Source organism: Podarcis cretensis (genome assembly GCF_951804945.1).
Source record: "Podarcis cretensis genome assembly, chromosome: 3".
Taxonomy (NCBI): Eukaryota; Metazoa; Chordata; class Lepidosauria; order Squamata; family Lacertidae; genus Podarcis; species Podarcis cretensis.
The window spans coordinates 96,890,933-96,909,469 of record NC_137172.1 but is presented as its reverse complement, the minus strand read 5'-3'; the positions used below and the strand labels follow the sequence as shown (position 1 = coordinate 96,909,469).

Sequence of the window (18,537 nt, the reverse complement as noted above, 5' to 3'; positions counted from 1 at the left end):
CCGCCCATCTGGCTGAGTTTCCCCAGCCACTCTGGGCGGCTTCCAGACGAGTGTTAAAAACAATACAGCATTAAATATTAAAAACTTCCCTAAACAGGGCTGCCTTAAGATGTCTTTTAAAGAGAAGATAGCTACTTATTTCCTTCACATCTGAAGGGAGGGCATTCTACAGGGCGGGCGCCACTACCGAGAAGGCCCTCTGTCTGGTTCCCTGTAACCTCACTTCTCGCAATGAGGGAACCGCCAGAAGGCCCTTGGTGCTGGATCTCAGTGTCCAGGCTGAACAATGGGGGTGGAGACGCTCCTTCAGGTATACTGGGCCGAGGCCGTTTAGGGCTTTAAAGGTCAGCACCAACACTTTGAATTGTGCTCGGAAATGTACTGGGATCCAGTGCAGATCTCTCAGGACCAGTGTTATGTGGTCCCGGCGGCCACTCCCAGTCTAGCTGCCGAATTCTGGATTAACTGCAGTTTCCGAGTCACCTTCAAAGGTAGCCCCACGTAGAGTGCACTGCAGTAGTCCAAGCGGGAGATAACTAGAGCATGCACCACTCTGGCAAGACAGTCCACAGGCAGGTAGGGTCTCAGCCTGTGTACCAGGTGGAGTTGGTAGACAGCCACCCTGGACACAGAATTAACCTGCACCTCCATGGACAGCTGTGAGTCCAAAATGACTCCCAGGCTGCGCACCTGGTCCTTCAGGGGCACAGTTACCCCATTCAGGACCAGGGAGTCCCCCACACCCGCCCGCCCCCTGTCCCCCAAAAACAGTACTTCTGTCTTGTCAGGATTCAACCTCAATCTGTTAGCCGCCATCCATCCTCCAACCGCCTCCAGGCACTCACACAGGACCTTCACCGCCTTCACTGGTTCTGATTTAAAAGAGAGGTAGAGCTGGGTGGTGAATTTTAAAGTTGATATGGTTAAGAATCAGCTTCCGCATTCAATAGATCGACGTATTAAAACAAACACAGCCTCCTCCTTTGTCATTCAGAATGTTGAACATTTTTTAATTAGGAAAATGTTTTTTAAAATGAATTTGTAGAAGTAAAGTTGATGTAGAATTTGCATGCATATGCCAACCTTGCCTCCTACGGGCACGTGCGCACACACACCATTTCAACTCAGTAAATTATCAGGGGTATGCTGTTGTGATAATATGACCAATGGTAACATCTCGTGTTCCAAGTTGCTTCTGGGAGCATTTAATCAGAAGTGCTCCTTTGGTACCCTCAATTACTCTGGAAGCTCTATAGAATGTCAGGAAGTAGGACTGTCAATGATACCATTTACCAATGGTCGCTGTAGAGGGCAGGGAAGGGTTAAAGCTGAGGGATCTCTCCCTCAATATCTGGCCTCCCCATTTCCCAATGATGCTTTCCTTTTTCATAAACAGCAGCATGGCTTTGTTTCATGCATCTGTGTGTATTATGCAGTTAGCCCCTGGAAGGCAGTGCTTTGCCAAGGCCACCTCTGTGTGAGATTGACAACTGAAAGAGGACTAGAATCTGTATTCCTCAGAGCCAGGCAAACACTTTAGAAACTGTGCCACAATAAAAGAATATTTCATGAAGGCCTGACCCTGAACCTCGGTTATGATCACAAAATGAGATGCCTTTCATGCCCTCCAACATTTCTTCGATGTAAATAGGGATGTCCTAGTCAACAACAATGGGACGCAGGTGGCGCTGTGGGTTAAAGCCTCAGCGCCTAGGGCTTGCCGATCGAAAGGTCGGCGGTTCGAATCCCTGCAGAGGCGTGCGCTCCCGCTGCTCGGTCCCAGCGCCTGCCAACCTAGCAGTTCGAAAGCACCTCCGGGTGCAAGTAGATAAATAGGGACCGCTTACCAGCGGGAAGGTAAACGGCGTTTCCGTGTGCGGCTCTGGCTCTGGCCAGAGCAGCGATGTCACGCTGGCCACGTGACCCGGAAGTGTCTCCGGACAGCGCTGGCCCCTGGCCTCTTAAGTGAGATGGGCGCACAACCCCAGAGTCTGTCAAGACTGGCCCGTACGGGCAGGGGTACCTTTACCTTTACCTTAGTCAACAACAACAACAACTATAATAATAATAATTTTATTATTTATACCCCACCCAACTGACTGGGTTGCCCCAGCCACTCTGGGTGACTTCCAACATCTATAAAAACATAATTAAGCATTAAACTTTTTTTTTTAAAAAAAAAAAACACCCTATCTGGCTGCTTTTGGATGTCATCTAAAGGTTGCATAGTTACAGTGGTATCTCTGGTTGCAAACGGGATCCGTTCCGGAGGCCCATTCCCAACCTGAACAGAATGCAACCCACGTCTGTGGGTTCATCGCTTCTGCGCATGCACGTGACGTCATTTTGCACGTCTGTGCATGTGCAAGCAGCAAAACCCAGAAGTAACCCATTCTGTTACTTCCGGGTCGCCGCGGAACACAATCTGAAAATGCTCAACCTGAAGCAAACGTAATATGAGGTATGACTGTACTTATTTCCTTGGCTCGGGAGTCGCATAACTCCTTACCCTCCAACATTTCTCCAATGAAGGAGAAGTAAAGCGGGACATTCCAAGATAAAATCAGAAACCAGGATGGCTTCTGTAAATCCAGGACTGTCTCTGGAAAATAGGGACATTTGGAGGGTCTGGCCTTTTATTGGACCAACAAGTCTTTATACCAGATGAGCCCTGCCTTTGACAGAGAAGCCTTCTCCTAGAGCAGGGATGAGGGGATCTGTTGCCCTCCATATGTTGTTGGATTCTATCATCAGCCTCAGACCAGCATTTTCAGTACAGTGGTACCTCGGGTTAAGAACTTAATTCGTTCTGGAGGTCCGTTCTTAACCTGAAACTGTTCTTAACCTGAGGTACCACTTTAGCTAATGGGGCCTCCCGCTGCCGCTGTGCCGCTGCCACACAATTTCTGTTCTCATCCTGAAGTAAAGTTCTTAACCCAAGGTACTATTTCCGGGTTAGTGGAGTCTGTAACCTGAAGCGTCTGTAACCTGAAGCGTCTGTAACTCAAGGTACCACTGTAATAAGAAACGATGGAAGTCATAGTCCAACAACCTCTTGAGAACCCCAGGTACTCCATCTGTGTTCCAGTGGCTACTTTCAGAAACACTTCTCTCACACAGACAAAAATACACAACCACCTTCTGCTGTCATACTGAGAAATGGAGCCATCATTTCTACTTACAGGAATCCCTTCATATATATTGATTTACACACACACACACACACACACACACACACACACAGCAACTGACATAAAGTCAGTTCTTAAAAGCCGTTGGAGAACGTTACTTTAAATGTCCCAATACACCTTAAAGAGTGTGTGGAGCCAAAGGATAAGATGTGGTTAAATATGGTGTGACCCCAAACAGCATAAAGCAAATTCATTTGTGCTCATGTGCACACACACAAAGACTTCATGTGTATACTGATATTCTACCAAATTTCCCGTCTTTCCTCTCTGGTGGTTATCCAGGCATTATAGTTAGCTATATGTTATACTGAGGCATGTCTTATCAGTCAAGCCAGACAATTTAATAAGAGAAGACCTGTCAAGCAAATAGCATTAGCTCTTGAGAAACCCTTTCACCATCGTTCCCCCAAAACAGGAAGGTATTTAGCAAGAGGTGTGCAAACTGGCTGTAAATGCAATACTCGGAGTCAAAGGTGGGTGTCATCAGTTAAAAACAGGTTTAGGAATGTGCAATTCCTTGCAGCAGAAATACTTGAGCCATATGTTGAAATCTGTTTCTGTAGCTTAAGAACACGCATTACCTTCCTCCTCTCTAGAGTCACATGTTGTCTATTCCTATTTCTTTTATTGATCGGAAGGCTCTCCCCATATATACCTTTATATGACCATAAGCAGCAATCAGTCGAAACAAACAAGACATGAAGTATTTTCAATTATTTTGTTGCCAGCATACATCAGTTTCTGTATTATTCACTCATTCCAAGGCAAAGGACAGAATAGGTTACTCCCAGGAACCAGTGATGGCTAATTTGAGCTCAGAAACTACAGCTCACATACAACAATTCATACAATGTGATTTAGGTGCGAAGAAATGTCTCTGTGTTATATAAGTGAATTGGAGGAAAGTTCTCTATTACTTTGGCTGCAATTCTACAAACATTTACCTAGAAATATGCCCCACTGAACACAGTTGGACTTCTATAATGCTGTGCACACACAGCACCTTCATTATATAGCTTTCGGTGAATGCTAAAGATCTACCTCTTCACTCTGGCTTTTGACACTTGAGATGTATACTTTTAGGACCCACCCTATTTATGTAGCTTTAACTTGCTTTAAACTATTTTTAATATTGTGTACTATTGTACTGTATTTTAATATTAATGTTGTGTTTTAATTGTTATAGCCTGCCCTGGGAATTTAGGGTGAAGGGCATGTAATAAATTGTAGCAGCAGCAATAGTAAAATCAATGAAGACATGGGCTAATGTGGACTAAGTACATAGTCCACACACAATCTAAACCTCCTGTTTTGCCCCTGAAAAGTTCTTCTTGGGAGTCTGGTTTTGTTTAGAAATAAAAGCTCATTGCAGATGGATTCTGTTATTACCCTGCAGCTTGACCGTTTCAAAACATATGTATGTGGTCCAGGCCATTGTGTGCAGGGTGAATCCACACTTGCCCAATGACATTGTGGGTGGACGTATACCAAGATTGTGTTACGTTTTACGTGCAAGTCAAGGGGCAGGAGAAGACAGAACCACCCAGTGCCTTCCCACACTGTATTCCATACACACCCTGTATTTAGATAATCACACTACATGTGTGGCTCAGCATTGCGGACAATGACTTTGCCTTCATACCTGTCCTTTCCCACTGCCTCTCCCAATGTCCACTGCTATGCAAGGACTGGGGGCAGAACCTGCAACTGGACTAAAGGGCATACTGTCTCTTTGTGCCAGTGCTAAGCCCCTCTGGTGAGCTGCTGGCTCAGGTCTTATCCTACATACATCTGGACTTTGCACAGAAATGGCACTGACCTCCTGTACTTATTACATTCCGTGGCCTTTTGGCCCCACTATTGACAGTTTTTTTCCTGTCCGCCTTCTTTGACCTGGTGCCCTTTACCTGCTTTGGACTACAACTCCCATCAACCCCAGCCATTGCTCTCTAGATCCCCAGCTGCAGATCCCCAGCTGAACAGAGAACTTCATGAACATGACAAAGCGGGGCTGCAGTCCGTGGATGTTTATACTATAATTAAACTCTCTTTAAGGTACCACAGGACTCTTTACTGGTGGTTTTTGTTGCTGCCTTGGGTGGAGGGCGGGGGCAGCTCCCGGGATGAGAGTGTCAACCTCCCAAAGCCAGCTGAAACTATGGTGTTTTGTAAAGCTGTGTCCGAAACTGCTCAGAGTTTTGCAAGCCTTCAAGAGGATGTGGGAGGAAAAAAACCCCACCATCTTCTCCTAATGTAACCAGTTTCTTCAAGGTCCGTCATGAGCATTAGCTACCACAAGCTCCTCAGCTCTGCCACATAACTAAACCCGGGGTGGGAGGGGGGAATACAAGAAATTATCCAGCAAGCTTGTTAAGGTACGCCCTATAATAAACTCATAAAATGTGCCATAACAGTCATAAAGTCACCTTCATGTTGGTGGAGAGAGCCAAAATGAGATTTGCACACCTGTTTACCCCACCCCTTGTATTCAGGATTAAGTGGGATGTAAGCCGTGTCTGGACCTTGCGCTGGCCTTCTCTGTTGGTATGGACTTCACTCAGGGATAACAGTGTTTGCTCAGGTGCGCTATCTTGGGTGTTCTCCTGAATTCTAACACAACAACCATTCTCTCTCCCGGCTAATAAAAGCCATTGACAAGGCCAGCAGCCTATGAGTTTTCTCTCATGTACTTCTTCTCCTTTCATAAACCCCTTTGAGTATACATGGGTGTCAACCTTTCTATGGAAACACCTTACTTGGAACACACTTGCATTTTCTTCATCAACTTTTTACTGAGACGTATAAACCAATGACATGACATCAAAGTAGCGAAAAGCACATGCTGCAATCATATAAGGACTACATATTCCTTTAAATGGTTCCCAGTTATGTCTATCATCCACTCCCTTTCCTCTTAGATTCTTAAATAACTGGTTGATTTGTCTGTTCTGTTTTAACCTCTCCTGTAGTATTGAGCTTCTTTTGCTTTCTTGCGTCTAGGCACTAACCATCTTGGCTTCAGCAGAAAGGCTATGTATCAGACACATCGGTTATCTGGAGATGAAATATGCTAAGGTATATGCTACACAATACACAAATACACCAATTAGAGAGGAGTAAAGTAAAACCTAAGTTGCCCCCCCCCCCAATCAAGAAGATGTAGGCATATCCTGTACTCCCCAGTACCATCTTCCGAATCACATTGTTCCCATCCATGACATGCACAGCCTGAACAACTGGAGGGGGGAGAGATCACTGGTTAGGAGATCCCCCTAAAAACTGAACCCCCCCCCCCCTGAAGGATCTGGTCTGCAAATTAGGAATCTTGAGTTCAAGGTTGCAGTTGTGGTCAGCAGCACTTTTGCTCAGCTTCAGCTTCTACACCGGCCTTCCCCTTTTCTTGGAGAAAACCAGTCTGGCCAATGTCATACATGACTTGATTACACCCAGATTAGATTACTACAATGCACTCAATACAGAGTAGCCTTTGAAAAGCATTTAGAAAATCCAATTGGTTCAGAATGTGGAAGCAAGAGTTGTAACAGAAGCCCCTTTTTTCAGGTCACAAAACACCAATATGTACCACTTTATTTGCTCCTGTTTTCCCGGGCAAATGGAAGTTCTCGTTCTTACCTTTGAAGCTCTAAACACATGTGAGGCCGGGAGAATATCAGAAGGGCCAGCTCCTCTCATATTAACCTAACACATATGATATCTTGATCCAACATTGTCTGAAACAGATTGTGCTGTGTATATAAAACTCTTTGACAGGACACCCAGGGTGTGGAGTTTGTGATCTTTAGAGTAAAACTTAGTTCCATACTTGCTTTGGTTTAGGTGCCAGTCCAGGATGCTAGTATTTAAGCAACCACCTGACCTGAGCAGTGGGTGAAAATTCTTGCTCTTTTTTATTTGTTTTACTGCCTCTGCTGTTTTGTTTATTGTTTATTGCTGTTATTGGCAAGTGGTCATTTTAAGAATATTTGTATTCTATTTTCCTAGTTTTCTGTTTATCATGAGTCACCTTCATTGCCCCTCGTGGACATAAGGTAGGACAGAAATATTCCAATAAAAAAGAATCCCCCTTCTCTTTTCTTGATTGTCTAGGGCAGGGGTAGGCAACCTAAGGCCTGTGGGTTGGATGCAGCCCAATTGCCTTCTAAATCCGACCCGCGGACCGTCTGGGAATCAGTGTGTTTTTACATGAACAGAATTTGTCCTTTTATTTAAAATGCATCTCTGGGTTATTTGTGGGGCCTGCCTGGTGTTTTCACATGAGTAGAATGTGTGCTTTTATTTAAAATGCATCTCTGGGTTATTTGTTGGGCATAGGAATTCGTTCATATTCCCCCAAAAAATATAGTCCAACCCACCACATGGTCTGAGGGACGGTTGATCAGCCCACGGCTGAAAAAGGTTGCTGACCTCTGGTCTAGGGGGCTTCCAATGCAAGTAACTTTTTACATGGCAAAAATGTGCTGGAGGATATTTCAAGAAAGAAGGAGGGAAGCAACCTGTATTGAGAATGGAAAATGAATGCAGCAACAATGCTTCTCTGTTATTGTTTTGTTGGAAAAAAAGCATCTTGAAGGCTGAGAGGTGATGCTTTTGATGAGACAAAGAGACAGCTTGGGTATGGTTGGCTCAACAGCACTTCAGAAGGAAAATCAAAGGAGTGCCGTCAATAACAGTAAGAACAACCAGAGAGACCGAAGGAGCAAAATTTGGATTTGTCCTCCCTCAACTTCTCAAGATGATCATACCTTCATTAAAGAGTTCCTTTCTGTCAAAGGGCATATCCTCTATGGTCCACCACAATGCTGTGAAACAGAAGTACCAAAAGTGGAGATCATGCTTTAAGGAAGAATAGCACATAGCTGAATGTACCGTAAGGTTTTGTTTCACCACGCTTCATACAGAAACCTGGTCCAAGTGTTTTTTCCAATATATTTTCAGAAGAGTATAAGGATTCTTTTAAAAAAAAAAAAAAAGGCATTGGGTTATGGTAGTTTGCTACTTTTATAGAAACTGCTGTCCAGTAATAAGCCTTCTGGCCCATAATGTCATGTTTGCAGGCTTTGTTGTAAAAAGGAGTGGAGCACTGGCTAGATTTCCCTTAATCTGTGTAGCATTAATTGTTAGAGGAAGCAGGAGCACAGCTTCCAATTCCAGTAGGCCTGTGTCATTTGACAACTCGGCCTTTTCCCAAGCATGAGAGGCGCAATGGCTGAAGGTCCCCATCCTCATTTATTTCTAAAAGGACTAACAGATGAAATTTGTGAACTTCATTCCTACAACAGGAGATTTAAAAACAAACAGCACTTGCTGTTGCGCTTGTTGGAAAGTTGACACAGAATGGAGCGGGGGGAAGAGTCCAAAGGACAATGATTTTATGAAGGAATAAGTGGCTCTCACAGGACATTTATTGGGAGAGGTCCCTTCCAGCTGGCTATGTCTCCTCACCTTACGTGTGGGATGCTGTTGTGTACAGGAGAGATAGGAGAGGTCATTGTTCCTAATCTTCCAGAAATTTGTAGAAGATTTTACCTGTGGTCTGCACAGCCACATTCCCATATATGGAATTGAACAGAACCTACAAAGAAGAACATCTGGATGTTAGAACAGCTTATGGTCTCGGCTGGTCTACTTTCAACTGCGAAAATGAAATTTGCTTTCTTACATTTATTCACCACCACGTCTTACATAAATGCCCACAAGCGGTGACTGGAATGTAGAGAGGATCCCGTAACAGAGGAAGTGCATGGCTTGTGAGGAAAGGAGAAATCTTCCCCTTTTGTTTTTATCAGAAGGCTTCCTCTTTCTCTTCAACTCCTCTCCAGAACTCACTGTACCATGCACAGGTCATGCAATCCTATCTGTGACTAATAGAGGAGACTTTTGCCAAATATTTTATTTTGAACTTTTGACAGTGTGAGGATAAAATATTGTATGTTTTAATCCAGCAATGTATCCTCCGGAAGGTTGGTGGGGATGAAGATCTTTCATATATTTGGGGCCTTAAGATATTTATGGCTTAAAACACCAATATGAGCTCCTTGAATCAGCCCCAGGAATAAACTGGCAACAAGTGTAGCTGTTTTAAAATGGGGGGGGGGGTTATGTGAGTTCTAAATGATTGAAGTTACCAAATCATCTTCAAAACCCTTTGTGTGCTAGTATTCACATTCTGACTGTGTATTACTGGACTACACTTTTCAGAAAAAGGCTTTTTGAAGCATATTTTTCTGACTAAAAATTGCAGCTTCACTTTAAAATAAGGTCTCTGCTAGATGAACGGCTAATTACATTTCACAATTAGTAATATTTCACTTTCTCGATGAACTCATCAGAAAGTGCTGCAAGGTAATAATATGGCTGTTCCGCCACAATGTCAATAGGAACGCATTCAATTTTCTCACACGCATACACACGGACGTTGTGAGAAACAATTAACACTTCATTAATATGATATAAAATGCTAATTTACCTTGCATCCCAATAGACCCAAAATACCCTTTTACCCATATGGGCAAATAATTGTTATCGTGATGCAGAGTGTTTGAACCAGGTTCACAGTGCCCTGGGAGAAATCATTGTATATGTTCTCTGTACAATAGCAATTAGTTAATGAGAAAGAAGAGTGGGACATCTTTAACCCTGTGACAGATGAAAGCACCCTGTTATTCCACTTGGCTAAGGTACTCTGTGCCTCACCAGGCCCAAGATAAGTATGTATACTTGTGAATGGCTTCTAATCTCATTTTTAGGAGTAGATTGAAATGAAGTGCTACAAGCAGTGCGACGGCAGTTGTTACAGACAAGGATTGCCCACCGTAAACTCCACAGCACAGACATTCACTGGCAGTTCCCAGTGATCAAAGTATTTGACTTAAATAATTGATTTATTTACACTAGTAAAAAAGATATTATCATACCACTGAGGAATTAAAGACACTCACGCACGCTTTGCGCTTCGCAATGCCCTGCGGGTGTGATTAGGGTATCGCACATCAAAGAGGATTCGCTCTGAAGGATTTCATACAATAAATTAATAAAAATAATTGAGTTAAATAATTCCTCTGATTGCCGGGATGCCTTCTGCAAGATCTGGCACAAGATGCTCTGTGCAGAGTTAACAGATGTGCAGCAGTCAGATATAGAACCATCTAGGAAAATTTAGAACCCCGCTCAGTTTGGGGCTCTGGCATTCCAAATTGCTCTGCTGAAATACACACACACTTTGCAATATACACAGCACCACAAGCGAATATTGGCAGCTGTTTGACAGGTTCCCTCACCACTTCTTAGGGTGTAGTAAAATGTACCCATGTCCAAACACAGCAATGTTTCTCTTCTCCCACCTCTGTCCTGCATGCTGCTGCCAGGATCAGAGAAAGGCCTCATCACGATGAAGGAGACATTAATAACTAGATATTATGAAAAAGAAGAGAAAGATTCCATTTTTACTGGCATGCTCGAGTTTATTGAAACATGCTGTTCCTCGCATAAGGAGTTCCCTTTCATTCCTTTGTAAAGAAAGATGTCTTTGCACGGTATCTTGTGTGTGTGTGTTACAAGACAACAATACCTAGGCCCCATCAGCACTATAATGCAGTATCATGCTGCTTTATACAGCCATTACTTCCCCCAAAAAAACAATTCTGGGAACTGTGGCTTGTTAACGGTGCTGAGAGTTGTTAAAAAAAAACTCCTATTGTCCTCAGAGAGGTACAATGGTCAAGAGCTTCCTGAAAAGAGGGGTGATCATTAAACCATCCTAGACTTGTAGCTCTGTGATGAGAATAGGGGGGTCTCCTAACAACTCCCAGGAGACTTAACAGTGGTGCCATTTTTCTAGAAAAAGAGGTGCCAGAATTCACCTTGTTCTCTTATAAAATGGCAATGGTGCCCACTTGAGAGGTGCCGGAACTGAGTTCCAATGAGTTCCAGCTGAAAAAGCCCAGCTTAACAGCAGTGGTTCGCAGGACTCTTTGGGTGAAGTAATGGCAGTTTAAAGTGGTGCGATAATGCTTTAAATGTATAGTGCAGATGGGGTCCTAGTGTGGGGTTACTGGGCAGAGCGTAACCTAGTAGAAGGCTTGAAATCAAGATCCTGTCCAGCCATGACAGTCACTGGATGACCTGGGTCAAGCATTATCTCTCAGCCTAATCTGCCCCACGGGCTCACAAGGATGGGCAAAAGTGGGGAAAGCCAATGGATATTGATCTGCACCCAGGTCTTCAAAATCCAGTAGATAGATAGTCCTGGCACACTGTAAGGAGAGAAACACTAAGGGAAAGACCAACGGCCCATGCTCAATGAATCCAGCTCCTTGTCATTCTGCCTAGGCCGGCGAAGCCAAAGTAATGAAATTGCAACAGTTCTGGTTGCAGAGTAATGACAGCCCAAAATGTTCCACATGTGAATGGGGCTTTATTCTACTTTGCATTATTTCAGGGAACGTCATATTTCAAGTGACAGCTGTTGTTGCTTTTTTGTTCTCTATGCTTATGTGGACCTACGGAAGTGAAAGTAGTTCTCATCAGCAGTTTGGTGCCTGTGATAGGAGCAAATCAATCTATTTCTAGTCCACACTATTTTCACATGTGCTCCGTCCTAAGCCCATCGCATTTCTGCATTAATCCGCACCCATTATTATTTTTAAGTTCAGGCTGAAATTCACAAAGATCAAATTCCTGAAGCCTCCCTACTCGGGAACAAGATTGGAGCAGAACTAGCGGATTGTCCTCCCCACCCCACTTCCACCCCAACACCATTAACTATCAGACCTTTGGAAGTCATTAAATGATTCACTCACCCAACATTATTGACCTATTAAAATGCTTTTCATGGAGTTGAGCATTGTTTTCTTTGGATGGTGGCCACTTGCTGGGATAACACAGAGATATGGTTCCCATTCCTTCTTAATGGGAGATGTTAGGAACTGAACCTGGCTCCTGTATTTATGTGGAACTATGTAGAAGGATGAGGACAACAGTCAGAGACAGAAATTTAGTCACCACCAAGGGAATAAAAAGGTAAAGGTAAAGGGATCCCTGACCATTAGGTCCAGTCGTAACCGACTCTGGGGTTGCGGCACTCATCTCGCTTTATTGGCCGAGGGAGCCGGCGTTCAGCTTCCGGGTCATGTGGCCAGCATGACTAAGCCACTTCTGGCGAACCAGAGCAGCACATGGAGATGCCGTTTACCTTCCCGCCGGAGCGGTACCTATTTATCTACTTGCACTTTGACGTGCTTTCAAACTGCTAGGTTGGCAGGAGCAGGGACTGAGCAATGGGAGCTCACCTCATCGCGGGGATTCGAACCGCCAACCTTCTGATTGGCAAGTCCTAGGCTCTGTGGTTTAACCCACAGCGCCACCCAGAAATGACTCCGCAACAGTGCAACAACAGTGCAACAACAGAACAGCAGGGAAATGCATGAATGCAAGTTTGTTTAAATAAAGTTCTTCATCTTATATTACTCCTGCTTGATAACAAACACCACTTGTTATAAGCGAGGATATTAATAGGCAAGATGTTAAATTGTTTTTATATGCAACAACAGCAGCAAGAGTATTGTTAGCCCAGAATTGGAAGCAAGAAGAAATCCTGACAAAAGAAGAATGGCAGATAAAATTAATGGACTACGCAGAATTAGATAAAATGACAGGAAGGATTCGAAACTTGCGGGACCAGAGATTCACAGAAGATTGGAGGAAATATACGAACTATTTGAAGAGCAATTGTAATCAACAAATTACACTAATAGAAGTTTTGTAAGGAGAAATATATGAAATATTGCACAATAGAGAAAGAATAGGATATTAGTTATGAGAACTGAATGTAATAGTGAATGTAAGAAATGTATATTAAGTGAATAGACTGGAAAATTTTCAGATGTGATTGATGGAAGTAAAAAAAAATGGTATAAGATATGAAAATATGTTTAATTATTGTTGAAAATGCTATGTTGAAAACTAATAAAAATTTATATATATATATAAAAAAGATAACAAACACCACTTGAAATAGCATCTGCTCTTCGGAACTCCTCCCCAGCCCATCCCATGTCACCATCCCATGTCAGAAAGGCTCCATCTCTATCACCTGTTCAGCACCCATGGAAAGATTTCTCCTTTTTCAACAAGCCTTTTAAGTAGAAATCTTTATCCCCACCTGTGTCTCTATTGGATTTGGAATAGGTTTTGCATACGAAATGACTTATAATTTTCCACCCACGTTGAATTGTTGAAATTGTTTTTACATATGGGATTGTTTTTTAATTGTTCTTTTTGTTGATATTTTCACTGTGAAATCGCTGCGAGGTATTTTGTGAGGCGCGATCCATAAATGGGATCAAATGCATAAATAAATGCTTGCGTGACTCAGTTTATGTTTTGAACAACTACCCTGGGCTCAGGCCATACAAATATACGTATTTCTGAAGCTCAGGCTTGAGAAAAATCACAAGGTCCTGGTGTGCTTTTCAGTTGCTTGGGTGGCAGGGGTTAATTAAAACAACAAAAAAAATTTTTAACTCAACAACAATAAAATCGGCTCAAAACCTGTAGAAGCAAATTAAACATTTAAAAAAGCTTCAAATATTAAAAGTGAGCTGTGTGGGCTGACAGCTGTTCCCATGGCAAGGGTCTTTAAAAATCTCTTTCAAAGGTTTCTGAAACAAATCTCTGTGGCAGTGTGGGAGCAAAGAGCTCTGTTAAAGCTTTCCCAAGCGGAGGGAGAGGAAAAGCTGAGAGCAGGCTAGGTAAATAAAGGAGGACTCCTATGAAATCAAAATGATGCCTGTCACAAATCTGAGAACCTTCGTGTTTACAAGGACTCACAGTTAAAGGGGAAAGGGACTTTACTTAGAAATGTCGGAAATGTTTAATTAGGCCCAGTTCAGGTGGTAACAGTGACCAACCACTTTTTGGCTCCACAATCCTGTGGAGCTGTCTTTTCTGAGAACTCACACCGCCACATGGAGCCACAGAAATCCTGTTCAGACAATTAACAGGCAGTGTTGAATTCGTGGAGGGAGGAACAGGATCACAGCTGTAGTTCTCACACCCCCTAACCTCTGGGCATTGAGCCAGACCTCCGTTCAGAGCCTAAACACAGAGTGTTATGTGCACATGGGCCCTGTGCAGAATTTACATTGTGGCCCCACCTTTTTTCCCATCCATCCAATGTACCCTGTTCGTTTGTGATGTAGGCAAATTGCCCAACAGGTTGCTTCAGTCCCAAACCTGCAATCATACAAATCATATTGTACATGGAGACCACACTCACAAAGGCAGAAAGGTAGCACAAAATTGTTTCAGACCAAATACTGTGGCCCTATAATCTCAGAGGCACTTGAGAGGGGAGTGCCTGTCTTTACATTTTTAACAGATCCTTAATCAGTTAACTATAGGGATGAATGAATCTGTTAGCTTCGGGGGGGGGGGTTCCATCTTAAATCCAGTTTTCATATGAGCTTGTGATTAAATAAAAAAACACCTCACAAAAATTCATCAGCATATCAGTACGCATTTCCCTTAAAATACACATTTTGCAATAAATTTTCCCCAATATTTTTGTAATGTTATTTTCCTAATTTTTGTGCACATTTTGTCCTAACAGATGCATTTTTGTACACACATTTCGGTCGGCAAACTGTATCACGAAACTTGGAAAAGTGTGAATTTTGAAAGATTCGCTTTGTGTGTTGTTGTGTTGAAGAGCAAATTAAAATGCAAACCAAATAAAAAGCCTCCCCATCTCTAATGAGGAGGGCCATTTTGTATACTCAGTGAGCAAATATGTTCATTATATTGTGCCTTACTTGGGATGAGAAAGGAAGACTGTAAGAAGCATTCATAACACTTTTAAATAAGGAGGAATCATCAAGCTTTGCACTTAATTCTGTTTCGACTGAGAAGCTCTAAGCATTTTGCACTTATTACAATAATACTTACAACAGTTTTTTAACACCAGTAGTTTCCACCCCCATTATAATTCTCTGCTATATTGCCAAATTGCACGCTAATATCTGAGGGGGAAAAGTTATCGTGCTGCAAGACACCAAATTTTCACATGAAGAACCGTTAGCATGAGGTGGCTGAAAAAACAAAGGACTCATTTTCAAGCATTTTCCCTGACTTTGTACTTTTCCTCTCTTCCTTGCCCCCAAATTAGGATAGGGCTCCCACACACAAGCCGCTCAACATGTAAAAAATGAGGCAGTAAAAAGTCCCCGCATGTGAGAACATAACTACCTCAAAAATAAATGTGTGAATTGGTTGCAAGCCCTCACTGGCTCGCAGAATTTGCTAAATCTTTGATGTCTATGGAGGATATCAACACTGTCTTTGACAGCCACTTTGTTGAATACCTGACTGAACTGTAAAATAATAGTAGCTAAATTCTAACTACTAAAAGAATCAAAATATCCCCAAGCCAACCAGCCAACCATCTTGTTCATGTGTGCAATGGTGTTTGGGCTAACATTATTTGCTCCACTTCTGCCCATTCCGCCCTATTATGTCTTCATGGGAGAGTAGAAGGTAATTAATGCCTTCTTGAAGAAGAACATGGTCCCAGTCACATTGAGGGAAGTGTTCATGATGAAGAAGAAATTCTTTCTGGACCTGAACAGTCGGTGACAAATATCCTTTTGAGGAGCATGGTACTTGAGCAGAAGATTCCTGTCTGCTCAATTCCAGGATGAAACAGATTGCCTAGACTAGTGACAGGGAACATGTGTCCCTCCAGATGTTGTTAGACTCCAATATTCAACTGCCCCTGCCAGCAAGACCAATGATCCCCAGGCCACAGGTACCTCATTACTGACCCAGGCCACTACCAATCTTGAATCGGATGCAGATTAGGGACTGAAGCAACTTTGGTTGCCCTGTTGGACAGATATTGCTCAAGTAAGAGTGTAGCTGTTGATTTTCTGGACCTCTCATGGATTTTCAATACTATCAACCCTAGCATCCTGCTGGATTGGGGACCATTCCGTGGAGGTGCACATTGGCGGATTAAGGGCAGGCAAAAGGTGGGATTCTGATTGTGCGGTGGGCTTTCGCCCTTCTCCTCTCTCTCCATGCCACCCCAGTTGGTTCAGGGAGGGGTTCAGGAGAACCCTCAGGACAGTGAATAGGGAAGGAGAGGGTGGGGATCGGTCTATCTGTCAAGCCAAAATGCTTGCCCTTATGGAACAAGCATGCGATGTTGAATTCCTCCCTGTATATTTAAACTTCAGAATCCACTGCCACAAGGTGCATTGATGGCCCCCAATTTAGGCAGCTTTAAAAGGCAATTGGGTGAACTCACCATAAGAGCAACATGCTTCTCTGAATACCAGTTGCCACAGAGGGCTATTGTCTTTATATCCTTCCTGTAGGTTTCCTGGAGAAGCAGCTGACTGGCTGCCATGGGACAGAGGAGGCTGATCTTGATGGACTTGTTGGACTGCTCTCATAGGGCTCCTCGTGTTCTCAGGATAACCAAACTCAAGCAAGGGAGAGAGAAAGTGAGATTCTTTTTTATCAAACAAGAACACACACACCCCAATCCATAGAACATTAAGCAATAATTGGCTTCCATTTTGGATCATGCCCATTTTTTTAAAAAATTGCACTCGACTTGGCAACCAAAAATGGTGAAACTTGAAACCAGTAGAGTGGGGCAGGGAGAGGACTTAGTTCTAATTCCTAAACAACGCTTTAGTGCCAGTTGTGAAGTTGGCCAAAGTTTTGCCATCATGTCATTTGCGCTTATCAAAAGCCCTCAGGCAAAAGGGGTAACAGGAAGTAGGTAGGCTCCAAATTATTATTGATAAGAAACTCTTATCCTTTATAGTGCCTGGATAAGTACACTCCGTTAACTGGGGAGGGAGGGGGGACACAGAAATGGTGCTGGGATTTTAGTTCTCCACTTCCTCCAGTTCCTGAAGGACAAAAGTCAAGTGAAAATGATAAAGGTGGTAACATTCCTATTTCAAAGAGGTGTGATCCCATTTATTCTGGCATGTGCCCCCCAGCCTCCCACTATCATGCATACAATTAAGTTCAAATCTCTAAAATCTTACCTGTAATTGGAGCCAGCTGCAACCTTCTGACACGTGCTAATTGCCAGTAATGATTTAAGTGCAGTAAATCCACATGCTGCAATTGTTTTAAATAAGGGAATCTCTTGCAGCTTTTTTTTCCGTGAGAAGGGAGGGGCAGGGGAGAGAGATGAGGACCTGCTAATCTTTGCTTCTAACTTATCAGATCCTCCAGTCACATGTTTGCCATCATTTTCATGACCTGATAATGTGTTTATTAGAGCCATAATGTGCAGGTGGAAGTATAAAGGTCTCAGTAGCCTATGAAACCCGCCTATAATGTATTTACTGTGGGAAACCTTCAAGTCACTCTCAGGCTTGCCTATTCTCAAAAACAAGGGCAGCCAAACTAAGCGCCTTTCAAGTTAAAAGTTCTTTTGATATTAGTGACCTGCTCCATATGCGGAGCAAAAACAAAGGGTTTTCTTTAGGGTTGCCAACTCTTTTGCCAGACCCTGCTGTTCTTTCAACAGCAGCTTCATTTAAAGGAATTAGCAGGCGATAAAAACTTATACCATGCCATGGAAAACACATCCGCTACAACATGCCAAGATACTTGTAAAGGCACAGGAGCAGACCAGGTCATCTTTATTTTTCCTGGTCAGTTGACAGTCATTTTCTCCTTCCCAGTCTCAGGCAAATGCCTTCAGCCACAATGATAAGTGTTTAGTCTGGTGTCACTGCAATTTTGGGAAATCCCTTTAAAAACAAACAACCAACCATTTAATGGGCGGGTGCGTGGGTACGGTTTAAGTGAAACCCTGCAAAAAAAATCAAGGAAGAGGGTTACAGTGGTACCTCGGGTTGCATACGCTTCAGGTTACATACGCTTCACGTTACAGACTCCGCTAACCCAGAAATATTACCTCAGGTTAAGAACTTTGATACAGGATGAGAACAGAAATCGTGCTCTGGGAGTGCGGCAGCAGCAGGAGGCCCCATTAGCTAAAGTGGTGCTTCAGGTTAAGAACAGTTTCAGGTTAAGAACGGACCTCCGGAACGAATTAAGTACTTAACCCAAGGCACCACTGTATTACTTATCATGCTTAACCTAATGAAGTGGCCATAGGTTTTCCATTCCCTTTGCCCCTCACATTTTCTGATGCTAAAAAAAGCTGCACACTGCTTGTAATGGTGGGTCGCTCTTTCTACTGCTGGTAGCCAGCAACTCTTTCTACCGCTGGCTACATACCCTGAGAATATCCCAAAAAGAACCAGCAAACCCCCCCCCACACACACACCTGAAA

The 18,537-nt window shown here is 43.2% G+C and overlaps 1 long non-coding RNA gene across 6 annotated transcripts in view; it reads right to left on the bottom strand.

Moving 5' to 3' along the window:
• Positions 1–17,986, bottom strand: part of LOC307212697 — a 50,908-nt gene extending 32,922 nt beyond the window's left edge. For 3 of the 6 annotated variants that reach the window (XR_013837111.1, XR_013837114.1, XR_013837115.1), the window contains exons 1-2: positions 8,655–9,315; positions 7,955–8,011 (exon numbers count right to left, since the gene is read on the bottom strand). This is a non-coding gene — a long non-coding RNA (uncharacterized lncRNA). Of the gene's footprint in view, positions 1–7,954; positions 8,012–8,654; positions 9,316–17,272 lie in introns of those variants that run through there. The other 3 variants (XR_013837112.1, XR_013837113.1, XR_013837110.1) reach the window with 2 other exon arrangements.
• Between the last annotated feature and the right edge of the window lie 551 nt (positions 17,987–18,537).